Raw genomic sequence first — 26905 nt, forward strand, 5'->3', positions numbered from 1 at the left:
TTAGCTGTCCCAAGTTAATCAGAATGTGGATGGATGCTGTGCATAATGAGCATGAAATTTTATGAAGACCTGATTTGAGGAAGCCATGAAGGGAGCTATGCTGGTGTCTTAAAATTGAAAAATTTTAAGTATATATCAAATTATATACTTCACATATTTGAACCTTTTTTTAGAAATGTTAGCCTAGTAACAAAGTACCACATAAAGAAATTTTATAGAATTTACGGTGAACCTGCATATATTTCTTGAAGTAACCTTGCAAAGAATGAATGCAAATGCTTTACAAAGAAATATTTCTGGGCGTGGGGAGTTAAGGGAAAATGGGGAAGGACTGCTAATGGGTATAGAGTTTCTTCTGGGGGGTAATGAAAGTGTCCCAAAATTGGCTGTGCTGATAATGGCCACACAACTCTGAATCTACTAAAAACCACTGAATTGTATACTTTAAGGAGGTGAATTGTATGGTATGTAAATTGTATGTATGTAAATGTATGGTATGTAAATTATACCTCAATAAAACTGTTATCGAAAAATTTTAACTTCTTATTCAAGTTCTTACTACAAATTTAATTTTTCTTAAAGAAACATGTAAGTGAAATGATCACACTAAGTAAAATATACTATTTTAATCCTCAATGTTTATAGTTTCCTCTTGGGATTTATTTTCATATACTTCTGTGGAACAGTGTGTGTTTGTGTGTGTGTTGGGGGGAATAGATGGGTCCCTGTTTTCTCTCACTTTCTGTTCATTCATTTGGCAAATATTGATCAAGGCACTGCCACGCTGCAGGTATTGTTTTTAGTACTAGGGATATTAAAAAATGAGCAAAACAGGCAAAAAGCCCGGCTCTCATGATGTTCACGTTACTGGGTTTTCCTGCCTCAGCCCCACCCCAAGTCATCAAAACACAGACTTATTTCCAAGATACTCACTTATTCAAGTGAGTGTAGATTTTTCTCTGTAAGAGATATATCAAGGTGTATGCAACATTTTTATTCCCATGCATGTCTACTTTTTACTTCCATTTTAATCTGCTTCAGATTTCAACAACTTCTTTTATATTGACAAACTAGTATGGATAGTCAACAAAAGTTTTAGAATCTCCTTTGATTCTCCTTGTTTTTCCCATTATTCTTTCATTTGCTTGATGTTCATATTCTGTAGTTGCAAGGGATAGAGGATTTCCCTGTGAACAGTGGTATTTACCGTAACATAAAATATCTCTCAGATCAGGGGATGGTTTGTATTTATATTAGCAAAATAAGGAGCCACCTCTGTATGTAAATTGTATGTACATAAATGTATGTTTACATTTTACATGTATGTTTACATTTTACATACATATTTACATGCATATTTACATACATACAAAAGTTGAATTGTATACTTAAGGAGTATACATTAAAAAAGTATACTACTTTTGTATGTGAATACACATGTAAATATGTATGCATGTAAAATGTAAAACTTGTAAGTATGTAAATATTAGCAAAATAAGAGCTACCTCTCTATGTAAATTGACTTTATGTTTTATACTTATGTTTTACATTTTTATAATTTATGTTTAACATTTATAAAGTGTTAAAGAAATCAGTGGTACCTTTAAGGAAAAAAACAATTACACATGAAATTATATCCACATTTATAAAAGAAAATGTAAAACTGGGAAAATACTGTAAACACCAACAGTTTAAAAAATTGATATATCTCGCCATATATTACAACTTAACGTGGCATTGGATTAAATGGCAATCACTTCTCTCAGTGACTCAGTTTTCTTTTATCTGCAAATTCCAGGATATACTTGTTCTTTCCACCTTATGGGATTGTCACTGTGGGGATCAAATGGGGTTGTATGTTTGCAAGCCACTGAAAACCATGCCCACAAAAAAACCCCTATCAATATAAATTCATGATATTGTTAAAAGTGTCTCTTTTCCTCCCTTTTGAAATGTTTGTAAATTTCAATTCAATGTCTTAAGAGCTGGTTATCTTCTAAATCTGATGTGTGGCACATTTACTGGGGTCTCTCTCTGTGGGCCTTCTGTGCATCCCTGTGATACAGTATCTGCTGGTCCTGCGATCACCATTTCTCACCATGTAATGTAACTCTGTGTATAAAGATATCACTACCAAAAAGTTTATTAAGTGTTGTCTGTAGTTGCGAAAAGTTCAAGAGACCTAAATATCCACTTAGAGGAGCTTCGTTAAATAAATTAGGCTGCACTTATGTAATGGAATACTCTCCAAAAATTAAATATGATGCACCAGTGTTTTTATTAATATAAGATTATTAATGATACATTGGTAAGTGGAAAAAACACACCATCAAATAGTAAAAAATATGCATGTAAAATATATGGAAATATATTCAAAGAAAGTTGTTAAGAATATATGAGAATGCTAGGGTGTTAGAAAAATTAGTCTATCTCCTGATACTTCTGAAAATAGCATTGATCAGTTTTATAAACAGTATATTTTAAAAACCATCTAGATTTCCAGCTGATATAATTCTTTGTCTAGTTTGATACAAAGCCTAAGTGATTAAAGAGCAGAAAAATTAGAAACAGATACCCACTTGCCAGCAGCCACTTTTCCCTTACTTACTCTGTTGTTTTTTGAGATAGAGTCTGGCTCTGTCGCCCAGGCTGGAGTGCAGTGGCGCAATCTCGGGTCACTGCAACCTCCACCTTCCGGGCTCAAGCGATTCTCCTGCCTCAGCCTCCCGAGTAGCTGGGATTATAGGCGTGTGCCACTATGCTGGCTAATTTTTGTATTTTTAGTAGAGACGGGGTTTCCCTATGTTGGCCAGGCTGATCTCGAACTCCTGACCTCAAGTGATCCAACTGCCTGCGCCTCCCAAAGTGTTGGGATTACAGGTGTGAGCCCATACTCTAAGTATCTACTTGCACATAAAATGAGAGGACCATAAGCACAGATGACTGCAATATTGAATCAACATCAGATTCTGAGTTGTTTGTAAAGCTCTGATATGAGCTTTGCAAAAACAAACTATCAGTCACCATTTCTTCAAAGAATTCCTGCAATTTTCAGCAAGAAGTAGATAAAATAGAGCCAGGTGTCCAAATTTTCTGTAGTTTTATTTATGCAGAAATAAACATGGGTATTCAACCCTAGCCGGTGCACTGACGTCACAGAGGGAGCTTTTAAAAAACAGCATGCTGTGGCTCCTCCCCGGAAATCCTGATTCAATAGGTTTCTGCGGGAACTGGAAGTCTAATGTAAGCAACTCCACAGGTGATTCTGACGCAGAGCTGATTTTGGTAACTATTAATAGTAATTTAATGCAATGCCCACCAGATGGGACTCATGCTCCGAGAATAGAAAGGCAAGTCGGAAAACTGCTCAATTTGTTAAAGGCTGTGCTTTGTACTCTGCACGTGTCTGCCTTTAAATAAGCCTATACTAGGCCGGCGCGATGGCTTACGCCTGTAATCCCAGCACTTTGGGAAGCCAAAGTGGGCGGATCACCTGAGGTCAGGAGTTCAAGGCCAGCCTGGCCAACATGGCGAAATCCCGTCTCTACTAAAAGTACAAAAATTAGCCGGGCGTGGTGGCAGGCGCCGGTAGTCCCAGCTACTCAACGAGGCTGAGGCAGGAGAATTGCTTGAACCCGGGAGGTGGAGCTTGCAGTGAGCTGAGGTTGTGCCCCGGCACTCCAGCCTGGGCGACAGAACGAGACTCCGTCTCAAAAAAAAAAAAAAAGTCTACGTTAAGTGATTCTCATTGTCTAAACATAACAAATGGGAACATAAAATGTTTGTTCTACTCATGCCTCTGCAGTATGGTCCATAGGATGGAAAGCTGACTTTGGGCCCATCGTAGAGTGTGAGATAGTTCTGGACACAGTCTCCTGGATCGTCAATGCTGATGAAGTAAAAGTTGATGGTGAGAAGCCTTCCAGCAGGAGCTACCAGTGCCCACTCGCAGTGCATGTTGTTTGGATACGTGCCTGAATAGCCGGGGCTGGTGAATGAGCCTCTGTCTCCATAAAGAGTTCCACCACATCCTGCAAGGAAAACAGGACAGGAAGTTTGATGCAACAACATATAAGCCATCCAGTCTGGCTTGTTAGGCAATAAGACTTTATTTTCTTAAGGTGCTGAGACTCTGCAAGAATAATGGAGGCAGAAACCCCTTTTCCTGTTCCTCTTCTTTGGGCTACACCCTTTCTCCTCCCTTCCCCTCTCTTCCCATCGCCACCACCACCTCTTCCATCCTTAACACACGTGCCTTTGCCTGCATATCACGACCCAGGGACAACTTCCTCCAGGACTGTACTTTGAAAATTGGGGGTTGAGAGCAGAATGGAAAACAAACAAACAAAAAAAAACAAAAACAAACAAAAACTTGATAAAGTAACTGTGGGAGAAAATCAAGTTGTCTCTGTGCTTTCGATGATGCGGAGATCTTTGCTTACTCTGAGTTGATGCCAATGACGTGAGTGAAGTAAAATTAGAAGTAAAATTCAGCACTAAACCAAGAGGAAGTGTGTTACTGTAGGTGGTGGCAGGAATGACTTCATTATAAAAGTGACTTTACCACTCTAATAACTGACATACTTAAGGTCGAATACTTCAAGTTTTGGTGTTAATTTGTTCAATTTGTTAATCTGTATATGAAGGCTGTCATGATTTACACTACATATAGACTACATATCTGTGGAGATCCAGATCGCCTCCGGGACAGGAAGAAGCTGGCTGGCATAGTTACGGAGCACCTGGCTGGGCCTCTGACCACCAAGGTCTAGTCCCATCTCCACCTCAGTCAAGTGGAGCATTTTGGGAAACTCATTAATCTTGGTGGGGTTTTTTTTTTTGAGATGGAGTCTTGCTCTGTCGCCCAGGCTGGAGTGCTGTGGTGTGATCTCGGCTCACTACAGCCTCCGTCTCCCAGGTTCAAGTGATTCTCCAGTCTCAGCCTCCTAAGTAGCTGGGATTACAGGTATGCACTACCATGTCCAGTTAATTTTTGTATTTTTAGTGGATACAGGGTTTCACCATGTGGTCCAGGCTGGTGTGGAACTCCTGACCTCAGGTGATCCAGCTGCCTTGGCCTCCCAGGGATTATAGGCGTGAGCCACCACACCTAGCCTAATCTTGGTGTTTTATTTCCTCGTCGATAAAATTTGAGCATTGGAAGTCATCTTTATCTTCCTTTGGGTGCCAAAATTCCATTACCCGTGATTATCTTAACAGAACCATTTTCTTAAGATATTTAAAGTGATTTCTATTTATCTTTTTTTATTTGGAAGGTATTTTGGTATTTCAGGACATTTCATAAAGGTGTTTCTCCTCTCTTGCATTAAATGTATTGACATGACTTAAATTTTCTTTAGCTGTTTGAAAAGTGGCCAACCAAAAATATGAGAGGATACTTACTACCCTAAAAAAGCAATTTCTCTCCAGGACTGCCAACAAGTGTCAGAGCCTGTGAGAAGCACAACCATTCATATATATGCCAGAATGTGTTCATAAGTTGGATTTTTGGTAAATATTTTTCCTTAAATTCTCAAAGAACTTCCTTGATGGTCAAACCAAAAGTCAAGAAGTCCAACAAAATTGAATTTACAAAGGAATTTTTAAATCTTCATACCTTATATATGCTTCATATATGAATATATATTCTTTTATAAACAGAAATAATGAATAAATGTAGAATTTAAAGTAATCTGGCCAGGTGCAGTGACTCATGCCTGTAATCCCAGCACTTTGGGAGGCTGACACAGGTGGATCACCTGAGGTCAGGAGCTCAAGACCAGCCTGGCCAACATGGCAGAACCCCGTCTCTACTAAAAATACAAAATTAGCTGGGCATGGTGGCGTGCGACTGTAATCTCAGCTCCTAGGGAGGCTGAGGTGGAAGAATCACTTGAACCTAGGAGGCAGAGGTTGCAGTGAGCCGAGATCGTGCCACTGCACTCCAGCCTGGGTGACAGAGCAAGACTCCATCTCAACAACAACAACGACAAAATAATTTGTACCTTCATTGTTAAAAATCTCTATTCTTAACATGAATTAATCAGGTACACAGGTAGCTAAAAAATACAAGGTTACTTTGCCTTTTTCTATTAGATACCTTATGTTTTACTCACCTACACTGCTTTCCCATACAAAGTGCAAATGTCTTACCTGAGGGTGATGAGGTCCAGATGATTTCATATCCACAATCGGAAATTACACTATTATTCTTAAATCATAGATATAGTTCATTATTTTGAGAGAAGACAGGGTTTGGCAGCAGAGTTCCACAGTACTTGCCCAGTAATGGTGAATTGTGGTTACTTCCATTTCTCACCTTTAGGAAGGAGTCATTCATTATTAAACTTAAACTTTCTTCTCTAATGTATATACATTACAATGTGAGACAATTTGAATGATGACACTTTTTGGAAAAGCTTTGTCTTTTTATATACGTAAGAATGAAGGGTTTTCTGAAAGTACATGCAGAAGTCATCTTCACTTGCAAAGGGGAAAAATGTTCCATGTGTAGATCAAAAAACATTTGTATTTGGATTCAGAAATATCTGTTAACCTACAGCAATTAAAACATCAGGCTGCTTTTTTATACAATAGTTTGTGCTATGATCCTGCAGCCTTTGCTTTTGGGGAAACATTTGGAAGAATGTAGGTAAAGTGAATTTTTAAAGGGTGGGGATGGGTGGGGGCAATGTTGCCTGCCCTGTTTCCAGTCAACTGTTACACATTTTTCACAGTGTGTGTGTGTGTGTGTATGTGTGTGCACGCACACGGATTTCCCATTGAAAATCACTTGGCTGTAAAGGGGCTATGAAAAAAATACAATGCAAAGTATAATAAAGTTCAGAACAAAAGGAATTTCTGTGTGGGTGAAGGACAGAAGTATAAATCTATACAACTTCTGACTGTTGTTAAATGTGTTTTAGAAACACATGAAGAGGCCTTGTTGCTTTTTTGTTTCAACTCCTCATTGTTGAATAGACACATATAAAAACAGGAAATGTGTTGGTGTTTTGAGGGGAGAGAGAACCACACTGTGAATTCAACCACTTTCTGTCCCCCAGCCTGGCTCCTACCCTGCATTCACAACCAGCCCTGCTTCCAGGAGGGCTCTCGATGCTTCTAAAGGAAACGTTACACAGGCAATGTATGTTGGAACCAGCCTGACATGTAGAAATGCTGATTTTACTGATCTGTGTATTCAAAATATTGGAATTTCCTCTCTTCCCTTTGTAATTCCATGATTTAAAATTTGGTTAATTGCTGGTATCTTAAGTCACAGAGTTAAGACAGTCTAATTTTGCTGGGCTGTGTTGATCAGGTGAGATTCCTTTCAGGTCTATGTAGTAGCCCATTGGAGAGAATAATGCCTTTCTGGTGCTTCAGGGATTATTCTGCTAAGTGTTTAAACAAAGTAGACTTGCCATGACAGAGTAGCCAGTTATTCACTAGTAGATAGGAGGGCTGCCATATTTAAGACCTGCCAGCACCATACTCTTGAGTTTGGGTGTTTTCACCTAGGGGTCCTCTTTTAAAATGGCGTTGCTCTGAGAGGAGCAGTGAGATACTAATTTTCACTGACACTACCAACAACTTGTCTTATTCACTTTCGTCTCCCAGGAGGAATGGGGCCACCGAGAGCAGCGGGCATCCCTGGGACATCAGAGGGATGTCCTGAAATGGGATGTGAAGGCATGAAAACAATCGCAGATTCCAGACATGGTCTAGAGCCCAGCCCTCACTTGGTAGTAACACAGAATCCTCAGTCAGACATTTCCGTTCCCATGGCAGTTCACAAGAATGGAATGCTGAGGCTTCCTGGTCCAGCTGCCAATAAACTATGCCCACAATCTTCCCACTGAGCGCCAGACGGAGCTACATTTTACAGGCCTAAGCTGTGGTTTCCTTTCTTTGCTTATGGGACAGGAAGTTTCAGATCCATTCTACGGAGTAATGAAGGACAGCGAGAAGGAGAAGTTCTTACTCTCCATGGCTGGAAAGCAAGGCTTTGCTTCCCAGCATCTATCAGGCAAATGGCAAATGTTGACTCTGATCAATAATGGTCCATTCAAGCTGGAGTGAGTTAAGAGTTAGTTGCACTGTGACTCCAACCTAACGGGATTATTCCATCTTTCCTCCAGATCCCACTCCCCTCATTCTTTCTGCTTTATGCTTCATATAAATATATGGATCTCCATGGTGGGGGAGGTACATAGGTCCAAGTTGAGTAACCTGACCAGCACAAAGAATACTGTATTTGTCTCTTCGTTTTCTCCCTGCTACATACATCTTTTGGTTTCCTGTCATGCGAATATTCCTTTAGAAAAGGCATGAGCTTCCTCTGAGTGTTATTTATGGCACTACATGTTAAGGCTATTGATTAATAAAGGATTTAGGTGAATTCCAAAGGGGAGAGCTTTCCAGGATGATGAAACTCTGCATCAGGAATCATGTTGAAGCTAAACCCATAGGCAAAGACCATGTGCCAGAATACCCTTCCTCGCCAGTCCGGGCAGAAGGTGACAGCAACCAAATCAGATGAGGTGGGTTGCAGGTGAGAAAAGATTTTGTTGGGAACAAAGTCTGCAGCTACCAAGAAACTAGCAGCTGAACAGAAGCCCACTGGAAAGAATCCTCCCACAGAAGGAAAGAAGCCTGCTGCATACACCAGTACATTTGTTTATGCTACAAAGATCAAATCATCTTGGGCAGCTTATTTTGAATGAAGACCTGATCAAAGAGGCAGTGAGAAAAAAATTAAAAATACAACTCCAGATGAGGTGTAGAGGAACAAGCAAACTTTTTGGAAACCTTACTGAAGCCTCTTGTATGGTGAAACAAAACCAATTTAGAGAGCATTGGAATGAGGTTTAGATTTAAATTCCACTCTCAGAGGAATTCAGCATCCTTATCCTTTTGAGTCTCAGGTTCCACCTGAGTTTATTTCCTAAGGATGAATGCATTTTCAGCAGATCTTGCAAAGGTCACAACCCCATGAGCTCTGGGGGTTTTCCGGCAAAACACAGGTGCTGAGTTCCACACACTGGGTCCTCATCAGATGAGGCTTATTCAGACCATTTCCTTCCTATGAGCGATGATATTCATGTTCCATCTCACATGCCCAATGCAGGTGATGTGGCAGAAAGAGCACAGAGGGAGCTCACCGGGGGCTCTGGAAGACCCCAAAGGTTCAGGCCCACAAGGGGCATGGCTCTGCCTGCTCCAGGTGCAAGGGGGGCTTCTCTCTCAGTGTGTCCTGGGGTGGGAGTGGAGGGTGGATGGGTGGAGGATGGGCAAACAGCAAAGTCACTTCTGTGTCCAAATTAGAGCTCTGGAGTTGTGGTGGAAAAAGGACAGACCACACCTCCTACAACAAGGGAGCACTTATTCAAGGCAACGCTTGTCTTTAGAGGATGTTGACGATGCCCCAAACTTACTGTAGCTGTCAGGGAAATTAGGTGAGCTATTTAGTATCATTCAGTTTCATTTTACAGAATCAGCATGTTGTTCTTAGACTTTCCTCTGATCCTTTTAGGTCTCAACTTACTCTTGCCCTCTTAAAGAATCCTTCTAGTTCCCAGACTGAGTTAGGAACCCCTACCCCTGCTGGACTCAGTTAGTCCTTTCCACATTGTGCTGTAATTGGCTATACCCCATCTGTCCTTTCCACCAGACTAGGAGTCTTCCGAGGGCCCAGAGGTTCCCAATTTCCGTTGTTTGGACTGGTGCTCTGTAAATGTTTAGGGAATGAAAGGGTAATGAATAAATTAATGAAACAAGTAAGAATCATAGAGTATCAGAAGCACTAAAGAAAAGGGGTAAAATCCATCATCTTTTAAATAATTCATTTAAATGATATTCAAATACACATTACCTCCAAGAAATCATTTCTGCATTCAATTGAGTTCTCAATGCCAAACAAATGAAAAAAGAGGGTGTGGTTGTGGCGGGGCTATGAGAGTAATCGTGCACTCCATGTCACTGTCATAGTTATCTGGCCATCCAGTACTCCTCAGGTTGCCAAATGCCTTGTGATAGTCTCTGTTGCAATCTTAGAAGAAAAATATGCATAATTAATGTATGCATTCTGATGTTCAGTGCTCTTTCAACTTCACGGGAACAATTCAAAAAGATCATTACATGTGAACAAACTTTAGAAAAAAGTAATCCAGCTTCTTCGTTTACCTTTGAAATAATTGAGACCCTAAGCGGTGAAGTGAATTTCAAGCAGCACACACAGATGCAATGCAGCAGCTCGTTCACACAAACACCCCTACAGGAAGCATGACACAGGAGCCTTCTCATTTAAAGACAAATACTTGAGGATCCTTTGAACTTTTTCTGATCACATTGAGGTGAAGTGGCTAGCATTCAGACTCTCTTTTAGACAAGGACGCTACCTCCAAGACAGAGTTTTGTGCAAGGATTTTAAATCCATTGGTGAGTTATTTGTGGGAAATCATTCTTTACCTTTTTTTTTGTAAAAAAAAAAAAAATCAAAAGTACTTTTGTTTGTTTAACCAAAGGCAGCTTTCATTTGAATCAATTCAAAAGAAATATTAAATAAAGTGTTCTGTGAAAATAAACTTCTCAGTGATAGTAATCAGGTAACTCTTTTAAGGCTTTTTGATTTTTACAAGCATAATTTTCTAAGATTTTCAACCTTGTGAAATACTAAAAACCTCTGAAATATAAACATTAAATGGGTAAATTGTATGATATGAGGATTGTATTTTGGTAAAGCTCTTGTAAATATATATATATATATCTTGTAAATAAATATGTATATTCAGTGTGGTTAAGTGGGTAAATTAACAAAATAACTGGTATATTTTTAAAATCAACTACATAGACATTGAAGAAAATGCTGGCATTCTAAGCATCTTGGTTAGTATTTTATTCTCTTTACCTCTTTAGAAACCAACTTTAGTAATTTGCTAAATTGGGCCTGGGTTCTAGTTAAGAGATGGGTGTGGTTTTTGTTAACAAATCCTAATTTACTCACAGGAGTCAATTCTAGAAATAATTGTAATTATTCTAGGAATAATTGTAATGATGGCAGCTTTTCTTAATAAAAGATGAAGTTCCCGGGCTCACCTGCTATCTGATAGGTGAAACTCATTCTAGAATTTCTGTTTAAAACTCCAGATTTGAAAATGACAATTGCAGTACTCATAGAAGAATAACACACTGGCACAGCCGAAGCATTTCTGCCACAGAACTGAATTCTTGAATTTCCATGACTCTGAAATGAAATGGAAGCCAAATCATGTTAGATTTATTTTAGAAAAGAACAGCATAACAGAAATTAAACTGCATATAAAAGTATGGCTTAAATATTTAGAAACTAGCTCTGTTGTTGGAAGTGCTCTGCAAGAAGACTCACGTTGGCCTTGGAACTGATACAAATCACACCTTCCCAGAGGGGAGGGAGGAGCGGAGGCAAAGTTTCTGCTGAAACCACAGACACTTCCCTGCTGAAAACAAGACCCCTCCCCTCTCATGCGACTTCCTAGTTGAGGCCTGTGCCATTGCTCTGAGCACCACTGGGCTGTTTGAGAGTTCACTGGATTTCTCCTCCTGGGGCTTTTGCCAGTCCTGAGCTCCATGAGACTAACAACCATCATCGCCCTGATCCAGCCCTTGCTACCCCTTAGTAAATCTAATCAGAGCCTTTGGTTCCACTGTACATCCCCAAGCCAGCCAGGGCCTGTAATGAGGTGCCGGTTCCCCTTTGTAACACTTGGGCAGCCCTCATTACCTCTCAAAAGCCTGGAGTAAATGCAGTTGAATGCCCATCAGTTCTTGCATAAAAACAAGTTGTATTTGCAGCCTCCCTGTCACAAGTATGTCTCTAATATCTGCAGTCCTTAGGAACTTACTGAAAGACCCCACCCAACTCTGCTTGCAAACTCCTCTTACTGCTCAGGACTTCCACTCCTCCTTCTATCCGTCTCCTGCTCTTGGTCCTTGTCTAACTTTGCTGTATCCTGTGAACTTTAACCGCACTGTCAATCATTCTCCGTATACATCCCCGCCTTTCCACTTTGTAGCCTTAGCAAAACCTGTTTCTCCACCAGCCTCCTGGTAGAGGCCATTCTTTTCCCATGCTCCACAGTTCATTGAGTAGGAAGGGTGGGGGGTCAGCCTAGGGGGAAGGGAGCGATGCTCCACGTTCCTCACTGCAGCTTCCATCCTTGCCTCAAAGCTGGTTCGCCTTTGAGGGTCTCTACGTCTGGTCAAATATATTCTCACCATTGTCATCACTCTCATTTACTTTTCTCCTGGTTACTTCCCAACATTTATGAAAGACTTGAGGTGTCTCAGCTCATAGTAATCTCCTGCCCCCGATTTCCTTTCTGAACCCTTAGAGGTTTCGGTGTTTATACAGACAAGCCATTAAACACCCTCACTTTATATTTCTTAACACCAGTGACTTCCATCTCTACGTCTCTGTTCATCCCCAATGCCAGGTAGCTACTGTACATCCTCTATAACAGCCCTACACATCATTCCTTCATGATCTTCCAATTAGACCTTCTCTGTTTATTCTTGGATACCCTGAGAATCCCAGTTTCTCCCAGCTCATCCATCAATGTTTGTCTTTCCTCCCTACCTACCCAGTCTGAAACCCTTGATTGTTTCCTGTATTCATTCAGTTGAAAACATTATTCAGTCATGACAAACACTGGGTCTTACTCACGGCCACTCCAGCTGCTGTTATGTTCCAGCTGGTGCCCAGTGCTCTGTAAGTGGCACTCTGTGCCCCACTGAGTGGTCCACCATGATCCTCATTTTCTTAGCTTCATGAAGCAGGGGGAAAAGCTTTCACCCAAAGGGACTTGTTCCACTTGGCTCTAAGTCCTTCCTGTAAGGGTACCACTGGGTAATAGGGATTTTGTCCTGAAAACCATTACCAACAGAATGATAATAATCTAGCATCTTGTCCATCTTGAGAGCTTGGGAGCTCATCTCAGCGTCTATGCTTTGCACAAAACTGAGCAAGTCCAGGGCCTATTCAGCTGCCAGCACATCTCACACCTCTCCACATTGGAGTCAGACAAACGGGACTTTTCTCTCCCCAGCAAGACCAGGTGAGAAGCAGGGGACCCCAGATTTATAGTGAAGAGGACCCTGAAAACTCAGAAGACAACAAATGGGACTCTACTATTCCAGCAGATGGGGCTTGAACATGACATTCTTGGAATGAACTGGGGAGGGTTAGTTGCTCCCCCGACTGCAGAAAGACAATCCAGCTATTCTCAGATGTTCTCCCTGGTATCCATCCTCAGTTCATGGCCTCTCCCTTTACATATTTTTCCCTGGATAATCTTATTCTTCTCATTATTTCAATTACTTATCATGATAATGATGATGCACAAAAATCTTTGGGCCTTAGGTCAACATCCCACTTTGTGTCCAACTGTCTCCTCAACATCTTATTCCAGAGGAAATTCAGACTCAGCATTTTGTAAAGCTCAAAATGGCTTTCTTTCTTTCTTTTTTTTTTTTTTTTTTTTTTTGAGATGGAGTCTTACTCTGTCACCCAGGCTGGAGTGCAGTGGCACGATTGGGTTCATGCTATTCTCCTGCCTCAGCCTCCTGAGTAGCTGGGACTACAGGCGCCTGCCACCGCGCCTGGCTAATTTTTTTTTTTTTTTTTGTATTCTTAGTAGAGATGGGGTTTCACCGTGTTAGCCAGGATGGTCTCGATCTCCTGACCTCATGATCCACCTGCCCTGCCTCGGCCTCCCAAAGTGCTGGGATTACAGGCGTGAGCCACCATGCCCGGCCTCTTTGTTTTTGTTGTTGTTGTTGTTGTTGAGACAAAGTCTTGCTCTGTCGCCCAGCCTGGAGTGCAATGGTGCAATCTTGGCTCACTGCAACCTCCGCATCCCTGGTTCAAGCAATTCTCATGCCTCAGCCTCCTGAGTAGCTGGGGTTATAGGCACGCACCACTGAACCCAGCTAATTTTTGGATTTTTAATGGAGATGGGTTTTTGCCACATTGGCCAGGCTGGTCTTGAACTCCTGACCTCAGGTCACCTGCCTTGGCCTCCCAAAGTGCTAGGATTACAGACGTGAGCCACCGCACCTGGCCCTTTTCTTTTTATCTCTCTTATATTACCATGAATATAGACCTCTGAAACTGGTGCCAAATGGCCTCTTCACTGATTCTCTTGTGTTCTGTATTGACCCTTTCAATTCAGCCTATACATAAATCCTACTAACTATATGTATTTCTCCACGCATGGTCCATGGAGCTCTGGTATTGGCACCAAAACACCAGAGATGTTTGTCAAAAAGTCAGATAAATGGTTGTTATAACTCAGTCTCTGAGGGTGGGCCAGGGAGGATGCACTTTTAAGATGCATCTTAATGCATTCTTAGGCACACGAAGCTTTGAGAGCTCTGGACCTACAGGACCAAGTTCAAGTTTCTCGACACACCTGATTGGAGGGCTTTGTGTACAGATGAAAAACACATTAAGCTGGAAGTAACTTAGAAAATTATTTAATCATGGCCTCATTATTTCAAGTGTTTTGCAAAAGCTGGTGAAAAGATGCGACTGTCATTCATCCTATAATTGTTACCTGTGGTGAGTCCTGAAGCTCTAAGTAATTCTGCATGCAGTCTTATGAGCTCAGCTGTTAACACTCACACAGTTATCTTGACCTGCTGATGTGGAGGGGTGTCAATGACCCAAGTAGAGATGGAAAATGGGACATCTGGGTCTGATGAATTGGGTGATTAAATATTTTGTGGGGACCAAGTTGCATTGTATGTTCCACCACAAGGCACTGGGAAGAAAAAGCAACACAGGAGACATTTTATTCATGTCTCATCTCAGGCAATCTTTAAAATTCTGTCTTCCTCATCTCCCACCCCAGAGGAGCTATATTTTCATCATTCCATTAAGAATTGGGGGTTTAGGCTGGGCACGGTGGCTCACGCTTGTAATCCCAGCACTTTGGGAGGCCGAGGCGGGCTGATCACCAGGTCAGGAGATCAAGACCACGGTGAAACCCTGTCTCTACTAAAAATACAAAAAATTAGCTGGGCGTGGTGGCGGGCGCCTGTAGTCCCAGCTACTCGGAGAGGCTGAGGCAGGAGAATGGCGTGAACCCGGGAGGCGGAGCTTGCAGTGAGCCGAGATTGCGCCATTGCACTCCAGCATGGGCGACAAAGCGAGACTCCGTCTCAAAAAAAAAAAAAAAAAAAAAAGAATTGGGGGTTTATATCCTTGACTGAAAATTGTATCAAATTTTGTACCACAGATTAACATAGAGTAATGAACATGGTGTTTAGTAATTGACATTGAGTTTAGATAGTAATTGACATTCAGTTTAGTAATTAACATTGAAATTTCAATATAATAAGCAGGGCATTCTTTTCAGTGCCTAAATATATGTGTATTTCATAACATATAAAAATGCTTCTATTTACTCACTGTCCATGATGGTGTATGTAGCATTAAATCCTTCCCTTTCTAATGTTAAGTCACTGATGAATCATAAGGAAGTTACCAGAAGAGATAAAAGGAGCAGGTACAGTGGAATCACAAAACGTTCCAGCCAAGTTGGCATTTTCACTAACCCCATAGTATAACTGAAAAGAAAAACAATTCATTACTTCTCCATTATTTCCAAAAAAATTGCATCTTTCACACCAAATTGGATGTGAAGTCACAATAGGTCATGATTAAACATTTTTACATTGATGTTCTTAGAGGTAGTCTTAATTTAGGAACAGAATTATAATTGGATTGATTATATTATGACTTTCAGTAAAAACCTGGTATGATACCTAACATTTTTTTCCTCTTTGGGAAAGTAATCTATGATTTTAAAAAGAATGTGTCATGAAAGTCCGCTCACCCACTGCTACCTCAACCACTGCACCCACTAACACTCTGGCCCCAGTTGCTCTGATGTCTTGCCTTGATGATCACTGGAGCCTCCTACGAAGCCCCTGATTCTGCTCTTGTTCCTCGTTAGTCTATTCTCAAAATGTCATCGAGAGGATACTGTTAAAATGTAAGTCAGACCAGGTCATCGCTCTGCTGAAACCCTCCTAACTGCCTCCCATCCACTCAATAGAACAACCAAAGCCATCACGATGGCCTTCTCTCCTCCTCTCCCACCCCGACCTTTCTGATCTAATTTCTTATTTTCTCCACTTTGTTCATTTTGCTTCTTGAGCCAAACCAGGCATGCTCCTGCTTCTTGGGTATGGCATTTGCTGTTTCCTTTGCCTGGAATGCTCTTCCCTGTATATCCACATCGTTTGTCCTCCTACATTTCTTCAGGTCTTTACTCAGATATCCCCAACTTGGCTGGTGTGGTGGTACATGCCTATAATCCCAGCTACTCAGGAGACTGAGGCAGGATAATCACTTGAATCTAGGAGGTGGAGGTTACAGTGAGCTGAGATCGTTTCACTGCACTCCAGCCTGAGTGATGGAGCAAGACTGTCTCCAAAAAAAAAAAAAAAGTAGCCCCAACTCGATAAGGCCTTCCTTGTGTAAACTCTCCCAACATTCCCATCTCCTTTCCTGCTTGACTTTTCTCCACAGCAAGTATTACCTTCTTCTATATACTACATATTTAACTTTTTTTTTTTTTTTTTGAGACAAGGTCTCACTGTTATCCAGGCTGGAGTGCAGTGCTACAATCATAGCTCACTGCAGCCTTGAACTTCTGGGCTCAAGTGATCCTCCCACCTCAGCCTCCTAAGTACTGGGACTACAGGTGCATGCCACTATGAATAGCTAATAAGAAAATTTTAGAGATGTGGTCTTGTTATGCTGCCCAGGCTAACTTGTTTATTTCATTGTCTTTCCCGCTGAAGAGAATACAAGTTCCATGAATGCACAGATTTCTGTTCTGCTCACTGCTATGTTCCCAGTTTTTAGGTGTCTGCACATGAGAGGCACTCAATAAATACCTAATAAATAAATAAACAAGTGCTTTGATTCCCCTCTTCCACAAGCCCTCCCAAAACTGTTCTCCCTGAGGCTTCTTTACCTCAACGTTTCAAGCCTACAACTTCAGTCATCTCTGATTCCTCTCTCTCTCTCTTCACTCCACATCCACTCCATTCTACCTTCAAAACATATCTCAGAGGGCTCCATCTCCAGGTGACCACCATTGTTCTTCACCTGTTCCCACTGAAACATCTTCTTAATAGACCTAATTCCGGAGCAGCCATAGTGTTCTCCACTGGATTGCCTGCATGTCTGCAAACTCCAATGAGATGCTGCTCCTGCTCTGACTAAAATGCTCGTTGCACCTAAAGTAAAATTCCAGCTCCTTCCCACGGTCTGCAAGCCCCAGCTGCTCTGGCCTGTACCTCCTTCCCAGGCCGCCCGCACCTCACTGCTGGTTGCACTTCCTTCATCCCAGGAGGACTCCTGCCCATGGGCCTGCTCCTGCAGCTTTTCCTACCAGGAGACGTCTTTCCTCAGCTGAAGCTGAACCCCCACAGCTAAGGACTCCCTGTCATGGGCCCTCATCTCACATGTCACCTCCTCAGAGAAGCCTGTGCTATCGAATGTTGCCCTCCCCCAGCATCATCCTGTTTTCTTTTCCTATTATAATAAAAACCGATCTTATTTATTGTTTATTTGCTTTGTCCGGTCTCTTTCCCAACAAGGATGTAAGTCCCACGGGTGGGGAGACGGAGACTCTGTCTGACTTCTTCACTGTGGTGTCGCCAGCACCCAGAATAATTCGCAGCCATGGCAGCCTTCTAGAAACATCCTTTGAAATAGTGGGTGCTTGGATTTCTCTAAACACATAAATAGAAAACATTTGTTTTCTTCTGAGTAATCTTCATTGTATTTCTTTCTTTTTTTTTTTTTTTGAGACGGAGTCTCGCTCTTTCTCCAGGCCGGACTGCAGTGGCGCGATCTCGGCTCACTGCAAGCTCCACCTCCCGGGTTCACGCCATTCTCCTGCCTCAGCCTCCCGAGTAGCTGGGACTACAGGAGCCCGCCACCACGCCCGGCTAATTTTTTTTGTATTTTTACTAGAGACGGGGTTTCACCGTGTTAGCCAGGATGGTGTCCATCTCCTGACCTCGTGATCCACAGTGCCCCTTTTCTGTTTCTTTTTTCTTTTCTTTTTTTTTTTTTTTTTTTGAGACGGAGTTTCACTCTTGTCACCCAGGCTGGAGTGCAATGGCCTGATATTGGCTCACTGCAACCTCTGCCTCTGGGATTACAGGCGTGAGCCACCGCGCCCCGCCCTTTTCTAAATGAGTATCTGTGTGTATCTAACTCCAAATATTAAATTCATAACAGAGCTATGATGTGCTCAAGGCCACAGAACAGCCATGACCATGACCACTGACATTACTCTAAAGTGCTAGAATTATGTAAGACAGGAATGGCTAAAACCAGTAATTTCAAAAGAAAAAGAAATGCACCACTAGATGGCACTGTCTTTCCAACTTAAACATGATTTTAGTTAATTCAGAATCCGAAGAAACTCGAGTTTTCTAATCTTCACTCCCTTGTTTCACGGAAGAGCACATTTGCCAAGTTTTAGATCATGCACTTTTTCTGGTAAGCAAGTTAAAATTTCATGACAATCATTGCTGTCTTTATGATCACGTTTATATTAGCAAGCATTTTTTTTTTTTTTTTTTGACATGGAGTCTCGCCCTGTTGCCCAAGCTAGAGTGCGATGGCGTGATCTTGGCTCACTGCAACCTCCGCCTCCTGAGTTCAAATGATTCTCTAGCCTCAGCCTCCCAAGGGATTACAGGCGCCCGCCACCACACCGAGCTGATTTTTGTTATTTTTAGTAGATGCGGGGTTTCACCATGTTGGCCAGGCTGGTCTCCAACTCCAGACCTCGTGATCCGCTCGCCTCGGCCTGCCAAAGTGCTGGGATTACAGGCATGAGCCACCGCTCCCGGCTGCAAGCATTTTTATTCTGGGACTTGTGTGCCAGGCCTCTGTGCTGGGTCCCGTGCATACAAGGACGTATAAAGCCCTTTCTAGACCTTCAAGACATAGACCTCCTCATGAACAAAAGAGTAAAGGTCTACAAATTAAATATACATACACTTGTGTGTATATGCACGTACACTATATATGTATACATATAAATATATGTGTGTATATAAATTATATACAAAATAGAGAAAAGTAAGTGCCACAATAAAAGAATGGAAGTGTATCATGAGAACCCACATGATGGAGACAGACATTTGGATTGGCCCTTAAATGTAAGTAGAGACCTTCCAGACCTACAAAAGAGGAAGGGTATCCCAGCCAGACAGACATGAGTGCCAGGCCACGGAAGTGTGAAACGCATGGCATGTGTCAACAACTTCTGACCCCGTTCATTGAGCCTGGAGGCTAGGGTGAGAGAACAGGAGAAATGACGAAGTCCAACAAACAAGGCTGTGAAGTTCCATATATTTCATGCCAAGGAGTTTGGATCTGATCCTACATGATGTAAGCTCAGATTGGGACTTTAAATGGATAACTGGTAAATGTGAAAGAAGGTGTGAGGCAGAAGCCAGGGCTAGATGGAAAGAAATGACATATGTGCCTGGCCCCAAGCTGGTATTGGGTTAGTTCATTCATTACCACAGTAAGATTTCTCCTAAGTGAGTTGAAATAGATTTTGGCCTCGGGATAACTGACATAAGAGGCTCTAGACTGCTGTGCATCAAACCCAAGATCTGTATCTGCTCTCTTATTCTCTGATAACACTAAGTCTCCACTAAAGACTTTTGCAGGTTGCCCTACAGTGCTTTGCAGGGGGTGCCCTATACAATGATGATGAGAGGGAATCATATATAAACTGGGATATAAATGGTGTCTTTAAGATCTACACCATCATACGCAGCTATGGGCTACATTCTGGGAGCATACATTTCCTAGCACAACTGCGTTGGACCTGGAGCTTGAATTACGTTCTAAGTCTTGTGGATGTGGGTAAGTGCTGAGAAGAACGTTATATCTTCTCAACTTTTAGAACTCTGATAGTTTTAGAATCTGCTAAAGATCTTGAAGGCATTGTACAAATAATTTAGTGGCAGGCGGACTCTGCTACAACCACAGCAAGATCCCACACTTCACCCAGCTGTTGACTTAAGCAGTCAGAGAAACTGGGAAAGAAAATTTTTGGATTTTAATTCCTATGAACTTCTAATGCACAAGGGCAATAGGCTTTGATACTGGACTATAATTCTTTTCAAATTTAATGCTTTTATACATTAATATCCTTAGGACTATCTTATAATATTTCCCTGGGAGTTTGATCACAGGAGGATTTTGATATTCTTACTTGGAATATCTTAGAGTATCTTCATGAATTCTTTGATCTTATTGCGGAATGTCTGATGGGGTCTTCTGGGCAACATGCCAGGGCATAATTTAGTATGGGTAGAAGAATAGAGAGTGACTTTTCAGGTTTGGGGCTAAACTCTGACTCATTTCAGAATCTTCTGGGGAAAAAAAGTTATATTAGTCTCAGTTGCCTCAGAAAAAAGCCACAAAGAAGCAATGATTAGAATCAGCTCTACAAGTGCAGGAGTTTTCCTAGTATTGTTTTCTAAAATCTCAGTGTTCTTTCGTAGTTGTTGGAGCAATGTCTAGAATATAGTAGGTATGCTAATTAACATTGATTGAATGAAAGAATAAATGAATAGTAGGTGCAACCTCATACGGATAGGAACGTGATACCTTCCATAGACTGCTGATCCTCTCCCCAAAGATGGACCGCCCCTCCTCAGCTCCAGTGTCTGACACAGACTGAATGGTTAAGCCCAGTGCGTTGTCAGACCTTCTCAATGAGGTCAATACCACCCCGTAGAGAGTGTTTTGCACAAGTGTGGTGGTTTTTGGGTCATCACTATAATTTGGGGCTATAACCGGCATTTAGTAATTCACGGTACAGTTTTGCAAAGTGAAAACTTATGTCCCACATAACTTTTGAAAGTCCTGTCTGACATTTGTGTAAAGAAAACTTTTTGTAATTATTTGATCCCAGAACCTAAATCCATTTTGTATATAAACAGAAAAATATTTTTGCACAGTTTCAATATGCACCAAATTTCCAGAAATGTAATTATTGTGTAAGCTGAGGGAAGACTGTACTTTGGTTTAGAAATGTTTGTTTTAAGTCTTTCCACCAGTTTGGAAATTCATGTTGCAGATGGCGATGTTACTATTGGCATGTGGATTGCAAATACAACCCACTCATATTTGTTTAAATTTATATTTGTTATTCACCACCATTCCACATATAAAAGGGATCTATTTTATTATGTGACTTTGCGTAGCAGTGTTGGAGTATTTACATATGCGAATATACACTATTTTATGTACTTTCCTTTTATTTCTCCTTTTCATTGCCTTTAGGATATTATAGTGATTTTTTGAAATTACATTATGAGTAGGTTATAGCATAGATGATATTCACTTCAGGTGGGAAAGGATGCATTACAAAATATTGACTATGAAAAGGGGCACTGACACCTGTAACCCTCGCACTTTGGGAGGCTCAGGTAGGTGGATCACCTGAGGTCAGGACTTTGAGACCAGCCTGGCAAACATGGTGAAACCCCGTCTCTACTAAAAATACAAAAATTAGCCAGGCATGGTGGCGCACGCCTGTAAGCCCAGCTACTTGGGAGGCTGAGGCAGGAGAATTGCTTGAACCGGGGAGGCAGAGGTTGCAGTGAGCCGATATCACACCATTGCACTCCAGCTGGGTGACAAGAGCGAAAAAAAAAAAGAAAAAAGAAACAGAAAAGGGGCACTGATGTAGTTGAGGAAAAACTGGGCAATGTTAGGATGAGTACATCTCTCTGCTGGTTCCATATTTCCTGGCAGAAAAAGTCAACTAGGTTCATGCTCCTGGCCCCTCTCTGCTGCCCAAGTCACTGCTTACCACAAGAGTGACAACCAAGTGGTAATTCAGGAGTCAAGAACATGGGCATGAGGGGATGTAGCTCATAGCCTCTCCTTTCCTTCTCCATTTTGGTAGTCAGCCTCCCACAGGAAGCATTCTTTTGTGATGTTCCTCTCAATTTTGTAAAGCATCACAAAAGGAAGTAAGTTTCTATTTATTTTGTAAATCCCAGCTCAGCCATCCCCTCTAGGAAGCCTTTCCTGAACCCCAAAACGAAGCCAATCAGAGCCTCTTCTGCTCTGCCCTTCTACATTGTTTCTATTTATGATTTTCGTCATTTATACAACATGTTATACAACGTGACAAAAATGTCAATTATTTAAATGTATTTTATTTATACTTTAAATGTAATTATTTAAATGTATATTATTTGTTTACATGTCAGTCTTCTACACTTTATTGACAGCTCCTCAAGAAGCTGGAACTCCTCAAGATATGCCTTTAGCTCTCTACACCTCCAGTGATGCTGGTACAGGGCCTGGCACATACCCTTGCCAACTAACTCCTTCTGCAATGGATGTGATGTGGATTTCAACAGAGACCACTCAGTGAAATGCACAATTCACTAGGTGATTCAGTTACCATAATTATTCTCCAAGTCAACCCTTTCACAAACAATCATGATAGAATTATGAATGAATAATGGAATTGGTATGATTTTACTTGTATATGTACCACAGAGTTCAGTTAAATTAGCTTTTCTAAAAAGTGATTTATAATCTCTAAAAAAAAATCTAAAAGGAATCAAATGTCTCATTTATCACAGAAAAAATCTCTTTAATAAAGAAACCTCCAAGCTCCACATTCCAAGGGCTGTTCTTTGATCTGCCAGTTTACTGGTAGTTGGAAACATTGCCAATTGAAGGAAATTGCTTTTCCAAGGGGGAAAACAAGAATAGTTCTGAACAGAATTTATTTGAAAAAAAGGTATTTTATTTTGAAGCAAGAAAATAACTCCTTGTTTTTGATATTGTAATTTCTGGCCTGAATGAATTGCGGAAATTCAGACAATGACAAGCTGTTTTAATGACATTATCAAATCGCAGTCCATAAAAATGGATCTTGAGAGTAAATCCAATCAACTCTCCTAGCAAGGCCATCCTCAAAACATTCTTGAAATTGTAATTTTATATGTAAATCCATTATTTTTAGTTTTTAAGAAAAAGAAATTCCATAGTGTCCATGCCAATTTGGAATTACTCCAAGGGGGGGAAAAAGGGAGGTAAATTCGTTTACAATTTATGTCAGGCACAATGCTAAACACTCTAGTACACATAATTTTAATCCTCAAAACTGCCTTTCATGGTAGGTACTATTATGTGATTTAAAGAAAAATAGATGAAGTGATGAGGAATTGGGGAAATTAGGAAACTGGTCTGACAGCAAAATTGGGTTTGAGTCCCCATACTGTCTGCCTCTAAACCTTATTACCTTTCTGTAAAACCAGGGGAGCTGTTGAACAGTTCTGAATTCAGCTTTAGGACTACTCTAGTCATTTTGGTCTCTCCCCACCTTTTTTTTTTTTTTTTTTTAAAGTGTCTCACTCTGTTGCCCAGGCTGGAGCGCAATGGCATAATCACAGCTCACTGCAGCCTCTACCTCCTGGGTTCAGGGAATCCTCCCACCTCAGTCTCCCGAGAAGCTGGAACCATAGGTGCACACCACCACAGCCAGATACGTTTTTTGTATTTTTCATAGAAATGGGGTCTCACTGTGTTACCAGGGCTGGTCTCAAACTTCTGAGCTCAAGCAATCTGCCTACCTCTGCCTCCCAAAGTGCTGGGATCACAGGTGTGAGTCACGGCACCCGGCTGGCCAGGTCTCATTTTAGGAAAGGAGAATTCAACCTGAATTGACATTCCCTGTTATCTTTAGTCTTTCATGAACTCCTCTGATCCAGCTTCTGTGCCAATACTCTATTAAAATGGTTGTCATCCAATGGAATGAGGCTGTTCTTCATCTTTACCTTTCTTGGCCTTTACTTTACAATTTAATAGTATTGACCACCCATGCTTTGTAAAAGAATCCCCCTGCCCCTTGACTTCAGGGATACTACACTATTCCTGGTCTTCACATTCATTTTTTCATGATGCATCTGTTTATTTTTCTGCCCCTTTTGCCCTCTCCAACTGCCTCCCCGGGTACCTTTCCTGGAGCTGAGAGCCTGACTCTCTGGAATCCATGCTGACTTCGTCTAAGAAAGCATCCTTTCTCCTGCTGGAAGGAAGGCTCTTTGTTGTGTCCTCTCTATTCATGGAGCTGTCTTCTCACTGGAGCTCCATTCTATTCTCTGCCCACTGCAGTCTCACTTGTCTGTCTTGCTCTCATCAAAACCACACTGTTACTTTTCTGGTCTCCCAGCCTTAGCCCTTTTCATAGCAAAAACATAAGCATATCATTATGTACTTAAATGGGTATTCTGTCCACAAGTTTTCCTTCCTTTTCTTTTAAAACAATTTTCTTTAAACTTTATGACAGTATTAGAACTTAAGTTTCTCTTGCACCCCTCTTGCCATCTCCACCATGGCTGCACCCCTGATCCGGGTCTAAGAGTGACCTCCTCACCTAGGGGTGACCTCTCCCTGGAGCCCTCCCGGTCTCTTCTCCTTCCGGTTCCCATAGCTACTGATTTCAGATCTTCCCCAGCTACTGCTCTCATCACATCACTCATTAGAAAACCTTCAACCACTCCTTATTTTCAGCCACACAAAGTCTAAAGTCATTAGTTCAACTTTCAGGATCCTTTGTAATTTCAGTATTTATCTACTTATGCCATCTTATTTCTTGCTACTCTTTAGCACTATTCTGCTTCAATATAGCCAGCCTCTTTACTCTTTCAACAACACGCACATATCAAGTTCAGCGCCTTTTTGAAAATGTTCACCTTGCCTGAATTCTCTCCTGACTTGAGTAAGTTTTCCCTCATTCTATCATGTCTTTCTTGATCATGCCAGAGTTTCATGAACTTTCTTACCTTTTAAGCTTGCACATTGCTTCAAGCCTGCATCAAATGCACTCATTAGCGCTTACATGCTTACTATCCTGAACTGTACATTCTTAATTTGCATGTGTCATCCCATAATTTTCCAATCAGTCTTAAGCTCCTCATAAATAGAAATCTTGCCATACTTTTAATTTTCCCCCGGAGAGTGCAGTAGTAAATATTGCGACTTAACACTTGTAATCTGAACCCATACAACCTGATAGGTATAATAACTTAACATTAAAGAGTCTTAACAATTGAACAGAAGTTTCTTGATTTACTTTTTCATTTTTATTTTTATTTTTTGAGATGGAGTCTTGCTCTGTCACCCAGGCTGGAGTGCATTAGCAAGCTGTCAGCTCACTGCAATCTCTGCCTCCCGGGCTCAAGGGATTCTTCTGCCTTAGCCTCCCTAGTAGCTAGGATTACAGGTGCCCACCACCACACTCAGCTAATTTCTTGTATTTTTAGTAGAGATGGGGTTTCACCATATTGGCGAGGCTGGTCTTGAACTCCTGGCCTCAAGTTATCCACCCACCTTGGCCTCCCAAAATGCGGGGATTACAGGCATGAGCCACTGTGCCTAGCCTTGATTTACTTTTAATGTGATTTCAGAACCATTTTACTATCTAAACATAATATGATAAGCAAATCTATAAGCCTAAGAAATAGACAAATTAAGAGATATTATTTGTGTCACTGACATTGTTTATTTTAGGATTTGCCAAGGTCCTTTGGGTATCTCTCTCCAGAAAATCAACCTTCCCATAGATCGTCTCTTGCAAGACATTAATGAATAGGAGATTTTAATGCTACTGTTAGAAGCCAGTCACACAAAATATTTGAGTCACCCATATTAAAGATTAATTTGATATGAAGGTAGAGCATCTATAATATTAAATGTTGCATCATTGAAGAATAGGTCATTTAAAAAGCAGTAGTACCTGTACTCACAATTTTCAGGACTTCCTGTAATGATATAAACTGGAATACACTATATTAGAGTCTGGAGTGAGTAGACTCTGTTAAAAAAAACAGCCTTACCTTTACATAATCATAAAGGCATTTTGCCTAGTACTTGCTGCTTCCAGAGCAAAAGTATTGAAGGTGAGGTGAATTAATTTATTTACAGGTGCAATTATGATCCATACACAGTTTAAATTCTTGTCATATATTCCATTCAATTCGAATCAGAATCAGGAGAGGCAAAGGTATTATTCGAACCTGTCAGATAACCACTACATCCTTGCTGAGGCCCTGCATTAAAACAAAGACACATCACTATGCAGGCCAAACAGAATAGACCTTACATTGCACATGGAGGGTTTCTAAAAGAACATAGTTTCCATTTTCTGTCACACTCTGAGAACATGATCAGATCATTCCCTCCTGGGCTCCCTCCTTTCCTCGCTCTTTCTCTCCCTTCGTTTTGTCCTTCCTACCCCATCACCCTGCCATCCCTGCCTCTATTCATCCCTCCCTCGATCTTTGCTTCCATAGCAGAGCCTTCAGGTCTCTTTCTTACTCACAGAGTTGCTGAGTGGGAAAACACACGGGGTTCTATATACGTTCTTAGAACTGCTGATGTGATTTATTGAAGAACTGCTGATGTGATTTATTGAAGATTTTCCTAGCCTTGAAAAATCCAATTTTATACAAAATCAAGTATTTTGCATAATAAAACTGGTGGAAAATGTCCATATGTTTTACTTTTATATTCCGCTTTTATGAACACTGTCAGACTGAAAACTGAATTTATGAAGAATTTACCCAACACACCAAGAAAATTGCTGCCAACAAATCTTTTATTTACATAGTGTGATAGAAAGAGGCTGGGTGCACTGCAAAAACATGCCAAATTGTAAAGACCATCGATGCTAGGAAGAAACTGCATCAACTAACAAGCAAAATAACCAGCTAACATCATCATGACAGGATCAAATTCACACATAACAATATTAACATTAAATGTAAATGGGCTAAATGT

General features: G+C 41.1%; 1 pseudogene; it reads right to left on the minus strand.

Moving 5' to 3' along the window:
* Positions 1-26108, minus strand: LOC100598706 (annotated as a pseudogene).
* Positions 26109-26905: the final 797 nt, after the last annotated feature.

Source organism: Nomascus leucogenys, chromosome 18, assembly GCF_006542625.1.
Source record: "Nomascus leucogenys isolate Asia chromosome 18, Asia_NLE_v1, whole genome shotgun sequence".
NCBI lineage: Eukaryota > Metazoa > Chordata > Mammalia > Primates > Hylobatidae > Nomascus > Nomascus leucogenys.